Source organism: Triticum dicoccoides, chromosome 7B, assembly GCF_002162155.2.
Source record: "Triticum dicoccoides isolate Atlit2015 ecotype Zavitan chromosome 7B, WEW_v2.0, whole genome shotgun sequence".
Lineage (NCBI taxonomy): Eukaryota > Viridiplantae > Streptophyta > Magnoliopsida > Poales > Poaceae > Triticum > Triticum dicoccoides.
Window position 1 is genome coordinate 677119504 of NC_041393.1, and position 9514 is coordinate 677129017.

Sequence of the window (9514 nt, forward strand, 5' to 3'; positions counted from 1 at the left end):
CCTTGACCTTCTCCCTAGATGGGAGAAGTGTTTCCCCTCTGGTCCTTGGCTCCCATGGCATGGGAGGGGCGAGAGCCCCTCCGAGATTGGATTTGTCTCTTTGTCTCTCTCTGTTTCTGCGTTCCCAGATTCTGCCCTTTCACCGTTTCTTATATATCAGGAGATCCGTAACTCTGATTGGATTGAAACCTTCGCCAAGATTTTTCTCCAAAAATTATCTTTCTTGCAACCAAAGAAGAGGAGTAACCACCTTACGGGGTGACCACATGGGTCAGGGGCGCGCCCCCTGCCTCGTGGCCCCCTCGGGCACCGTCTCGCGTTGATTCTTCTTCACAAAAATCATAAATATTCCAAAAATATTCTCCGTCTGTCTTTATCCCGTTTGGACTCTGTTTGATATGGGGTTTCTGCGAAACATAAAACATGCAACAAATAGGAACTGGCACTGGGCACTGGATCAATATGTTAGTCCCAAAAATAGTATAAAAAGTTGCCAAAAGTATATGAAAGTTGAATAATATTGGCATGGAACAATAAAAAATTATAGATATGATGGAGACGTATCAGGATCCCCAAGCTTAATGCCTGCTCGTCCTCGAGTAGGTAAATGATAAAAAATATATTTTTTATGTGGAATGCTACCTAGCATAATCTTGATCATGTAATCAAATCATGGCATGAATATTAAGACACGAGTGATTCAAGGCAATAGTCTATCATTTGACATAAAAACAATAATACTTCGGGCATCCCAACAAGCAATCATGTCTTTCAAAATATCAATGCTTACAGAACGTTATCCCTACAAAATCATATAGTCTTGTATTCTCCCTTTTCTTAACACAATGTACCCCTCATGCCTATCCCGGTGTCAGCCAAGCAATTGGTTCATACTTTTTAACGCGCTTCAGCTTTTTCAACCTTCACGCAATACATGAGCGCAAGCCATGGATATAGCACTATAGGTGGAATAGAGTATGATGGTGGAGGTTGTCTGGAGAAGAAAAAAAGGGAGAAAGTCTCACATCGACGCAGCTAATCAACGGGCTATGGAGATGCCCCTCAATTGATGTCAATGCGAGGAGTAGGGATTGCCATGCAATAGATGCACTAAGAGCTATAAGTGTATGAAAGCTCAAACTAAAACTAAGTGGGTGTGCATCCAACTTGCTTTCTCATGAAGATCTCGGGCATTTAAGGAAGCCCATCATCGGAATATACAAGCCAAGTTCTATAATGAAAATTCCCACTAGTATATGAAAGTGAAAGCATAGGAGACTCTCTCTATGAAGAACATGGTGCTACTTTGAAGCACAAGTGTGGTAAAAGGATAGTAGCATTGCCCATTTTCTTTTTTCTTTTTTTTGATGGGCTTCTTTGGCCCCCTTTTTTTATTTACGCTTCTTTGGCCTCTTTTTTTACATAGGGCAATGCTCTAATAATGATGATCATCACACTTTTATTTACTTACAACTCAATATTACAACTCGATACTAGAACAAAGATATGACTCTATATGAATGCTTCCGGCGGTGTACCGGGATGTGCAATGATCTAGCATAGCAATGACATCAAAAAATGGACAAGCCATGAAAACATCATGCTATCTATCTTACGATCATGCAAAGCAATATGACAATGAATGCTCAAGTCATGTATGTGATGATGATGGAAGTTGCATGGCAATATATCTCGGAATGGCTATGGAAATGCCATGATAGGTAGGTATGGTGGATGTTTTGAGGAAGATATAAGGAAGATTATGTGTGATAGAGCATATCATATCACAGGGTTTGGATGCACCGGCAAAGTTTGCACCAACTCTCGAGGTGAGAAAGGGCAATGCACGGTACCGAAGAGGCTAGCAATGATGGAAGGGTGAGAGTGCGTATAATCCATGGACTCACATCAGTCATAAAGGACTCATATACTTATTGCAAAAGTTTATTAGCCCTTGAAGAAAAGTACTACTACGCATGCTCCTAGGGGGGGGGGGTTGGTAGGAGTTAACCATCGCGCGCCCCCGACCTTCACGCAAAGATAAACAATCAAAATACAATGTGCGCCAATTTGGTTACATAGTTAGTAGACGATACGTGCATGCTTTGGGAATCACAAACCTTAACACCAATATCCTTCCTAACACAAGCATTTACTAGTACATCCCACATGTTATCATCTCTATATCGCAAAAATATTGCAAGGAATCAAACATATCATATTCAGTGATCTATAAGTTTTATGTTGGATTTTATGACTAACCATGTGAATGAACAATTCCTATCATCTCTCTAAATAGATATAAGTGAAGCAAGAGAGTTTAGTTCTTTCTAAAAAATATATGCCCATGTTCTAAAAAATATAAGTGAAGCAAAAGAGCATTCTACAAATGGCGGTTTTCTATGTGAAGAGAAACAGGCAATCCAAACTTCAAAAGATAAAAGTGAAGCACATGAAGCATTCTATAAAGCCATACTCAAAAGATTTAAGTGAAGTGCAATGAGCATTCTATAAATCAACCAAGGACTATCTCATACCAGCATGGTGCATAAAAGAAAAGTGAAAAATAAATGCATAAGACGCTCCAAGATTTGCACATATCGCATGAACGAAACGAATCCGAAAACATATCGATACTTGTTGAAGAAAGAGGGGATGCCTTCCAAGGCATCCCCAAGCTTAGTCGCTTGAGTCTCCTTGAATATTTAATTGGGGTGCCTTGGGCATCCCCAATCTTGAGCTCTTGCCTCTCCTCCTTTTCCTCATATTGAGACCTCCTCGATCAAACACTTCATCCACACAAAACTTCAACAGAAAACTCGGTAAGATCCGTTAGTATAATAAAGAAAATCACTACTCTAGGTACTGTTGCAAACCAATTCATATTTTGATTTTACATTGTGTCTACTGTAATATAACTTTTTCATGGCTTAATCCACTGATAGAAATTGATAGTTTCATCAAAACAAGTAAACTATGCATCAAAAACAGAATTTGTCAAAAAACAGAATAATCTGTGGCAATCTGAACATTCACCATAATTCTGGTACCCCAAAATTTCTACCAAGATTAGAAAAAATAAACAATTTGTATTGAAAGACAGTGCAAAGAGTTGCAGAACCGTTGGACATTCCAGTAAAAAATGTAAAATCGCGCACTACAGACAAAGTTTCTGTCCTGCACCGTACAAACCAACAAGCATTGTAAACATCCTAAAGGCAAATCTTGGCACATTATTTTTATAATACAATGTAATTGTACAATGGGATAATTATTTTTGATGAATTTTTTTTGTAATCAAGATTCACAAAGTTTCCGTGAGCATGAACAAAGTTCAAGGAGCTCCCCCACTTCAACAATGCTTGTCTCTCTCACTTTCACTTTCCTTTTCGAAAAGTTTTGGGTTCCCATCTTTATTTTTTTGTTTTTAGACTATATAAAAGCACTCAACAGAAATAAATGACTCCCTAAAACTTCCAGGTTGTCTCCCTAGCAGCGCTTTCTTTAAAGCCATGAAGCTAGGCATATAGTGCTCAAGTAATGGATCCACCTGGATCCCAAGGTATATCAAAGACAATTTTAATTAACAATGATTTGTGATTTAGTAGTGAGCACAAAGTAACATATATCAAGCAATGATGAAGTATAACTCTCTTCCTATGCATCGGCATATCATAAAAGAACAATTCATGCACACACAGTAAAGGCCAATGCATAGTATAAGCAGTTTCTTGCAATTTTTATCATATTGGAAACATAGAGAGGTGGAGATATAGTTCCTCTCTCATAATAATTGCAAGTAGGAGCAGCGAGCACATGCATATTATATTTATCAAAATCATTATGTGTAGTAGTAAAACACAACCCATCAATATAATCCTTAATAAGCACAAACTTCTCTGATATAGTGTAGTTGGGAGAATTCAAAAGGATAATAGGACTATCATGCGTGGGTGCAATAGCAACAATTTCATGTTTAACATAAGGAACTATATCAAGTTAATCTCCATAAGCATAATTCATATTGGCATCTTGGCCACAAACATCATCAAAAAGGGATATTTCAAGAGAATCAACGGGATCATAACAATCATCATAGCAATCATCCTTCGGTAAGCACGAAGGGAAATTAAACAATGTATGAGTTGAAGAGTTACTCTAATTATAAGGTGGGCATGGGTAGCTAATCCGCTCTTCCTCCTTTTGTTCTTCGCTCTCCTCATCATCTTTTTCATCCAATGAGCTCACAGTTTCATCAAGTCCTTCTTCCATAGACTCCTGCAAAATATTAATCTCTTCTTGGACAACGAAGACTTCCTCAATAAATGCATCAATATTGGAATTGAATTCATAATTCTCATAGCAATATTTAAGTATAGCAAAATTTTCATATATGTAAACAACATCATCAAGATTTTCACACTCTTTAAACAAAGATTCAATTTCATAAGCACCCATAAAAGCAACGAATTCTTCTAGTTGTTCCACATCATAGTAATCGTATATACCATTAGCATAAGAAGCCAAGGTTTTATCATTATTGAATTTGCATGAAAAGGGAAGGTGTGGAGCCTTCATCCTAGAGCAACAAGTATAATCATATCTCAAGCATAGTTCCCGAGCATACCAATGCAACATATGAATTTGATCCCATAATAGTTTCCCTTTTGTGTCAAGCGATAATCCCTAAAGTATTCACATTGATCCAACGTGTCTCCCATAACATAATTGAATTGGGTTTTCTCAGGATTATCAAAGTAGTACATAATATTTTTCACATAACCAGCATCGAGGGTTTTAGGAGGTTCCCCATCTCCATGAGTAGCAAATACACCTAATTTTTTTGGTATTTCGTGTTCCATATCCATAACTAAAGATAGAGAACAACTAAGAACAACAAATAAAAATTACTTAGTGATAAAGCAAACAAGCACACATGAGAATATTCGCCCCGCACTATGACTCCCCGGCAATGGCGCCAGAAAAAGGTCTTGATAACCCACAAGTATAGGGGATCAATTGTAGGCTCTTTCGATACGTAAGAGTGTCGAACCCAATGAGGAGCTAAAGGTAGAACAAATATTCCCTCAAGTTCTGTCGACCACCGATACTACTCTATGCACGCTTAGTGTTTGCTTTACCTAGAAAAAGTATGTAACTAGAAGTACTTTGTAGGTGTTGTTGGATAGGTTTCCAAGATAATAAAGAGCATGTAAATAAAAAGTAGGGGTTGTTTAGATAAATAGGCAATAAAGTAAATATAGCGAGTGTGGAAAAGTGGTGGTAGGAGTTGTGGAATTGTCCCTAAGCAATTGACTACTTTACTAGACCGACAACAAGTTTTATGTGGGAGAGGCATAAGCTAACATACTTTCTCTTCTTGGATCATATGCACTTATGATTGGAACTCTAGAAAGCATCCGAAACTACTAAAGATCATTAAGGTAAAACCCAACCATAGCATTAAAGCAACAAGTCCCCTTTATCCCATATGCCACAACCCCCTTACTCGGGTTTATGCTTCTGTCACTCAAGCAACCCACTATAAGCGAATCATGAACATATTGCAACACCCTACAGCGGGAATCCCTCATGCTTGCGCAACACGGAGGGCACAATAGGACAGCAAAATAACCACAAGCAAATTAAACCAATCATAGCAATTCATCAATCACCGGCAGGATAACGAAAATCTACTCACACATCATAGGATGGCATCACATCATTGGATAATAATATGAAGCATATATCACCATGTTCAAGTAGAGGGTACAGCGGGTTGCGGGAGAGTGGACCTCTGAATATAGATGGGGGAAGGTGATGGAGATGTTGGTGAAGATGACGGCGGTGTTGGTGTAGATTGCGGTGATGATGATGGCCCCCGGCGCCGTTCCGGCGCCACCGGAAGCAAGGGGGAGAGAGCCACCCTTCTTCTTCTTCTTGTTCCTTGACCTTCTCCCTAGATGGGAGAAGGGTTTCCCTCTGGTCCTTGGCTCCCATGGCATGGGAGGGGCGAGAGCCCCTCCGAGATTGGATCTGTCTCTTTGTTTCTGCGTTCCTTGATTCTGCCCTTTCACCGTTTCTTATATATCCGGAGATCCGTAACTCTGATTGGATTGAAACCTTCGCCGGGATTTTTCTCCGAAAATTAGCTTTCTTGCAGCCAAAGAAGAGCAGTAACCGCCTTACGGGGTGCCCACGAGGGTCAGGGGCGCGCCCCTGCCTCGTGGCCCCCTCGGGCACCGTCTCACGTTGATTCTTCTTCCCAAAAATCAAAAGTATTCCAAAAATATTCTCCGTCCATTTTTATCCCATTTGGACTCCGTTTGATATGCGGTTTCTGCGAAACATAAAACACGCAACAAACAGGAACTGGCACTGGGCACTGGATCAATATGTTAGTCCCAAAAATAGTATAAAAAGTTGACAAAAGTATATGAAAGTTGAATAATATTGGCATGGAGCAATCAAAAATTATAGATACGACAGAGACGTATCACCACCCACCACCCACTTCATAGCCACTGTCGAAGATTTAACCGACATGCTGGATTACGGCTTCAAAGACATTGACGGTATGGACGACGATGCCGAAGAGGAGCAGGCACGAAAACCACCGCTTATAGGGCGCGGGACAACCACCTCCTCGTATGACGTATACATGGTGGATACACCTAAGAAGAACAATGGCGACAATGAAAAGGATCCAGTCGAGGATAATACTCCTGAGATACAGCCAAAGTGCCGACGTCAGCGGCGCTGCACCATACCACACCGTGGAAGAAACAGCAATACCGGCATAGGAGAAAATAATACTCCGTTGAGCCAACCTCCGAACAGGACGAACGGGAAGATGGGCGAGTTAGCCCTAATGAACAGTCCATGAACGAAGACTCGGAGGACAATAGCTACCTTCCGCCCTCCGAGGACGAGGTGAGCCTCAACAACGAGGATTTTATCATGCCTGAAGAACCTCTCAAGCAGGAGCGCCTTAAGCACCAGCTAATAGCCACTGCAAGGAGCCTGAAAAAGAAGCAGCAGCAGCTTCAAGCTGATCAAGATCTGCTCAACGATAGATGGACTAATGTCCTAGCAGCCGAAGAGTATGGCCTCGAGCGCCCAACCAAAAGTTACCCGAAGCGCAAATTGTTACCTCGATTCGATGACGAGGCGCTGGAGCCCGTCCTACCAGCGCGTAATGCGGCTGACCGACCACCACGTGGCCGGGACAAAGCGGCAACTCAAGCCGAACACCAGCCCGCACTACTTTCCCATAAAAATAGAGACACAACAACTCGGGGATACACACATGACCTGTGACATGACCTGGAAAACAGAGCAGGTCAGACTAGATCGATCTATGGATCACGGGGGCGTGCCCCGATGCGCGAGATGGCCATCCGGCCGGATTTGACAAACATAACCACGCCTGAGCTGAAGACCGCAGACGAACTCCATCCGAGCTACGTCGCGACTTGGCCCGACATAGAGGCGCCGCACACCCCCTTTGCTTCACTGATGAGGTAATGGAACACGAATTCCCGAAAGGGTTTAAACCCATGAATATCGAATCATATGATGGAACAACAGACCCGCAGTATGGATTGAAGATTTCCTCCTCCATATTTATATGGACCGCGGTGATGACACCCATGCCATCAAATACCTCCCACTAAAACTGAAGGGGCCAGCACGGCAGTGGCTGAATAGCATCCCTGAGAACTCCATTGGCAGCTGGGAAGACTTGGAAGACACATTCCGCAATAACTTCCAAGGTACATATGTTCGGCCTCCGGACGCCGATGACCTAAGTCACATCATCTAGCAACCCGGGGACTCTGCCATGAAGCTCTGGACCAGGTTCTTAATAAAAAAGAATCAAATTGTCGATTGTCCGAACGCTGAAGCCCTCGCGGACTTTAAACACAACATCCAAGATGAGTGGCTCGCCTGCCACCTCGATCAAGAAAAACCAAGATCCATGGCTTCCCTTACTACTCCGATGACCCATTTTTGCGTGGGAGAAGACAGCTGGCTCGCTCGTAGAAGCAACAACACCAATGATCCGGGTACTTCCAAAGTTCGAGACGGCAACGGCAAGCCACGACACAACAAACACAAGCGTCGCAATAACAATGAAGGAACACAAGACATGGCGGTCAACGCCGGATTCAGTGGTTCCATATCTGGTCAACGGAAAAAGCCATTCAAGGCAAACAGAGACGAACCATCCAATTTAGACAAGATACTGGATCGGCCCTGCTAGATTCATGGCACCCCCATTAACCAGCCAATCACACCAACTGGAGCTGTTGGGTTTTTAAACAAGTCAACAAGCTTAATGCCAAACACAAGGTGAAAAGGCCACCCAGTGACAACGATGGCGAAGAGACTCGCCAGCCGAACACCGGGGGTCAGAAGCAATTTCCCCCTGAAGTAGAGATAGTGAACATGGTATACGCAACACACATCCCTATAGGGGACTGCAAGCGCATGCTATGGGATGCCGGCACCATAGAGCTAGCCGCCCCAAGATTAAGACAATGGGTGGCCTGCCCGATCACTTTTGATCGCAAGGGCCACTTAGCCAGTATCCTTCGCGAAGGTCTGGTAGCTCTAATCCTCGATCCAATTATCGATGGGTTCCACCTCACGAAAGTACTTATGGACAGCGGCAGTAGCATTAATCTACTCTACAAAGACACTGTCCGTAAAATGGGTGTCGGTGTCAAAACCGGCAGATCTCGGGTAGGCAGTCCCAAACTGTGCGTCTAAGGCTAATGGTAACAGGAGGCGGGGGACACGATGTTTACCCTGGTTCGGGCCCTCTCGATGGAGGTAATACCCTACTTCCTGCTTGATCGATCTTGATTATATGAGTATTACAAGAGTTGATCTACCACGAGATCGTAGAGGCTAAACCCTAGAAGCTATCCTATGGTTATGATTGTCCTTGTCCTACGGACTAAACCCTCTGGTTTATATAGACACCGAAGGGGGCTAGGGTTACACAAAGTCTGTTATAGAGAAAGGAATCTTCACATCCGAATCGCCAAGCTTGCCTCCCACGCAAAGGAGAGTTCCATTCGGACATGGGACGGAGTCTTCTATCTTGTATCTTCATAGCACAACAGTCCGGCAAACGCATATAGTCCGGCTGTCCGAGGACCCCTTAATCCAGGACTCCCTCAGTAGCCCCTGAACCTGGCTTCAACGACAATGGGTCCGGCGCGCAGATTGTCTTCGGCATTGCAAGGCGGGTTCCTTCTTTGAATACTCCAAAGTAGATCTTGAACACAAGAATCATGTCTTGCTCTGCAAAACAAACTCCACATACCACGATGGAGAGCACAATATCCCACAAGTTCAATCTGCTGACAACTCATAGCGTGACATCACGCCACGGCCCGGTCTTTGTTCGAACCGTTTTTATCCTGCCCCTCCGTATTTCGAGGCGCGGCTTCATTGGCACGTCTTGTTGAAGCAGAGATCGTGTCCCCTTATCACGGGATTC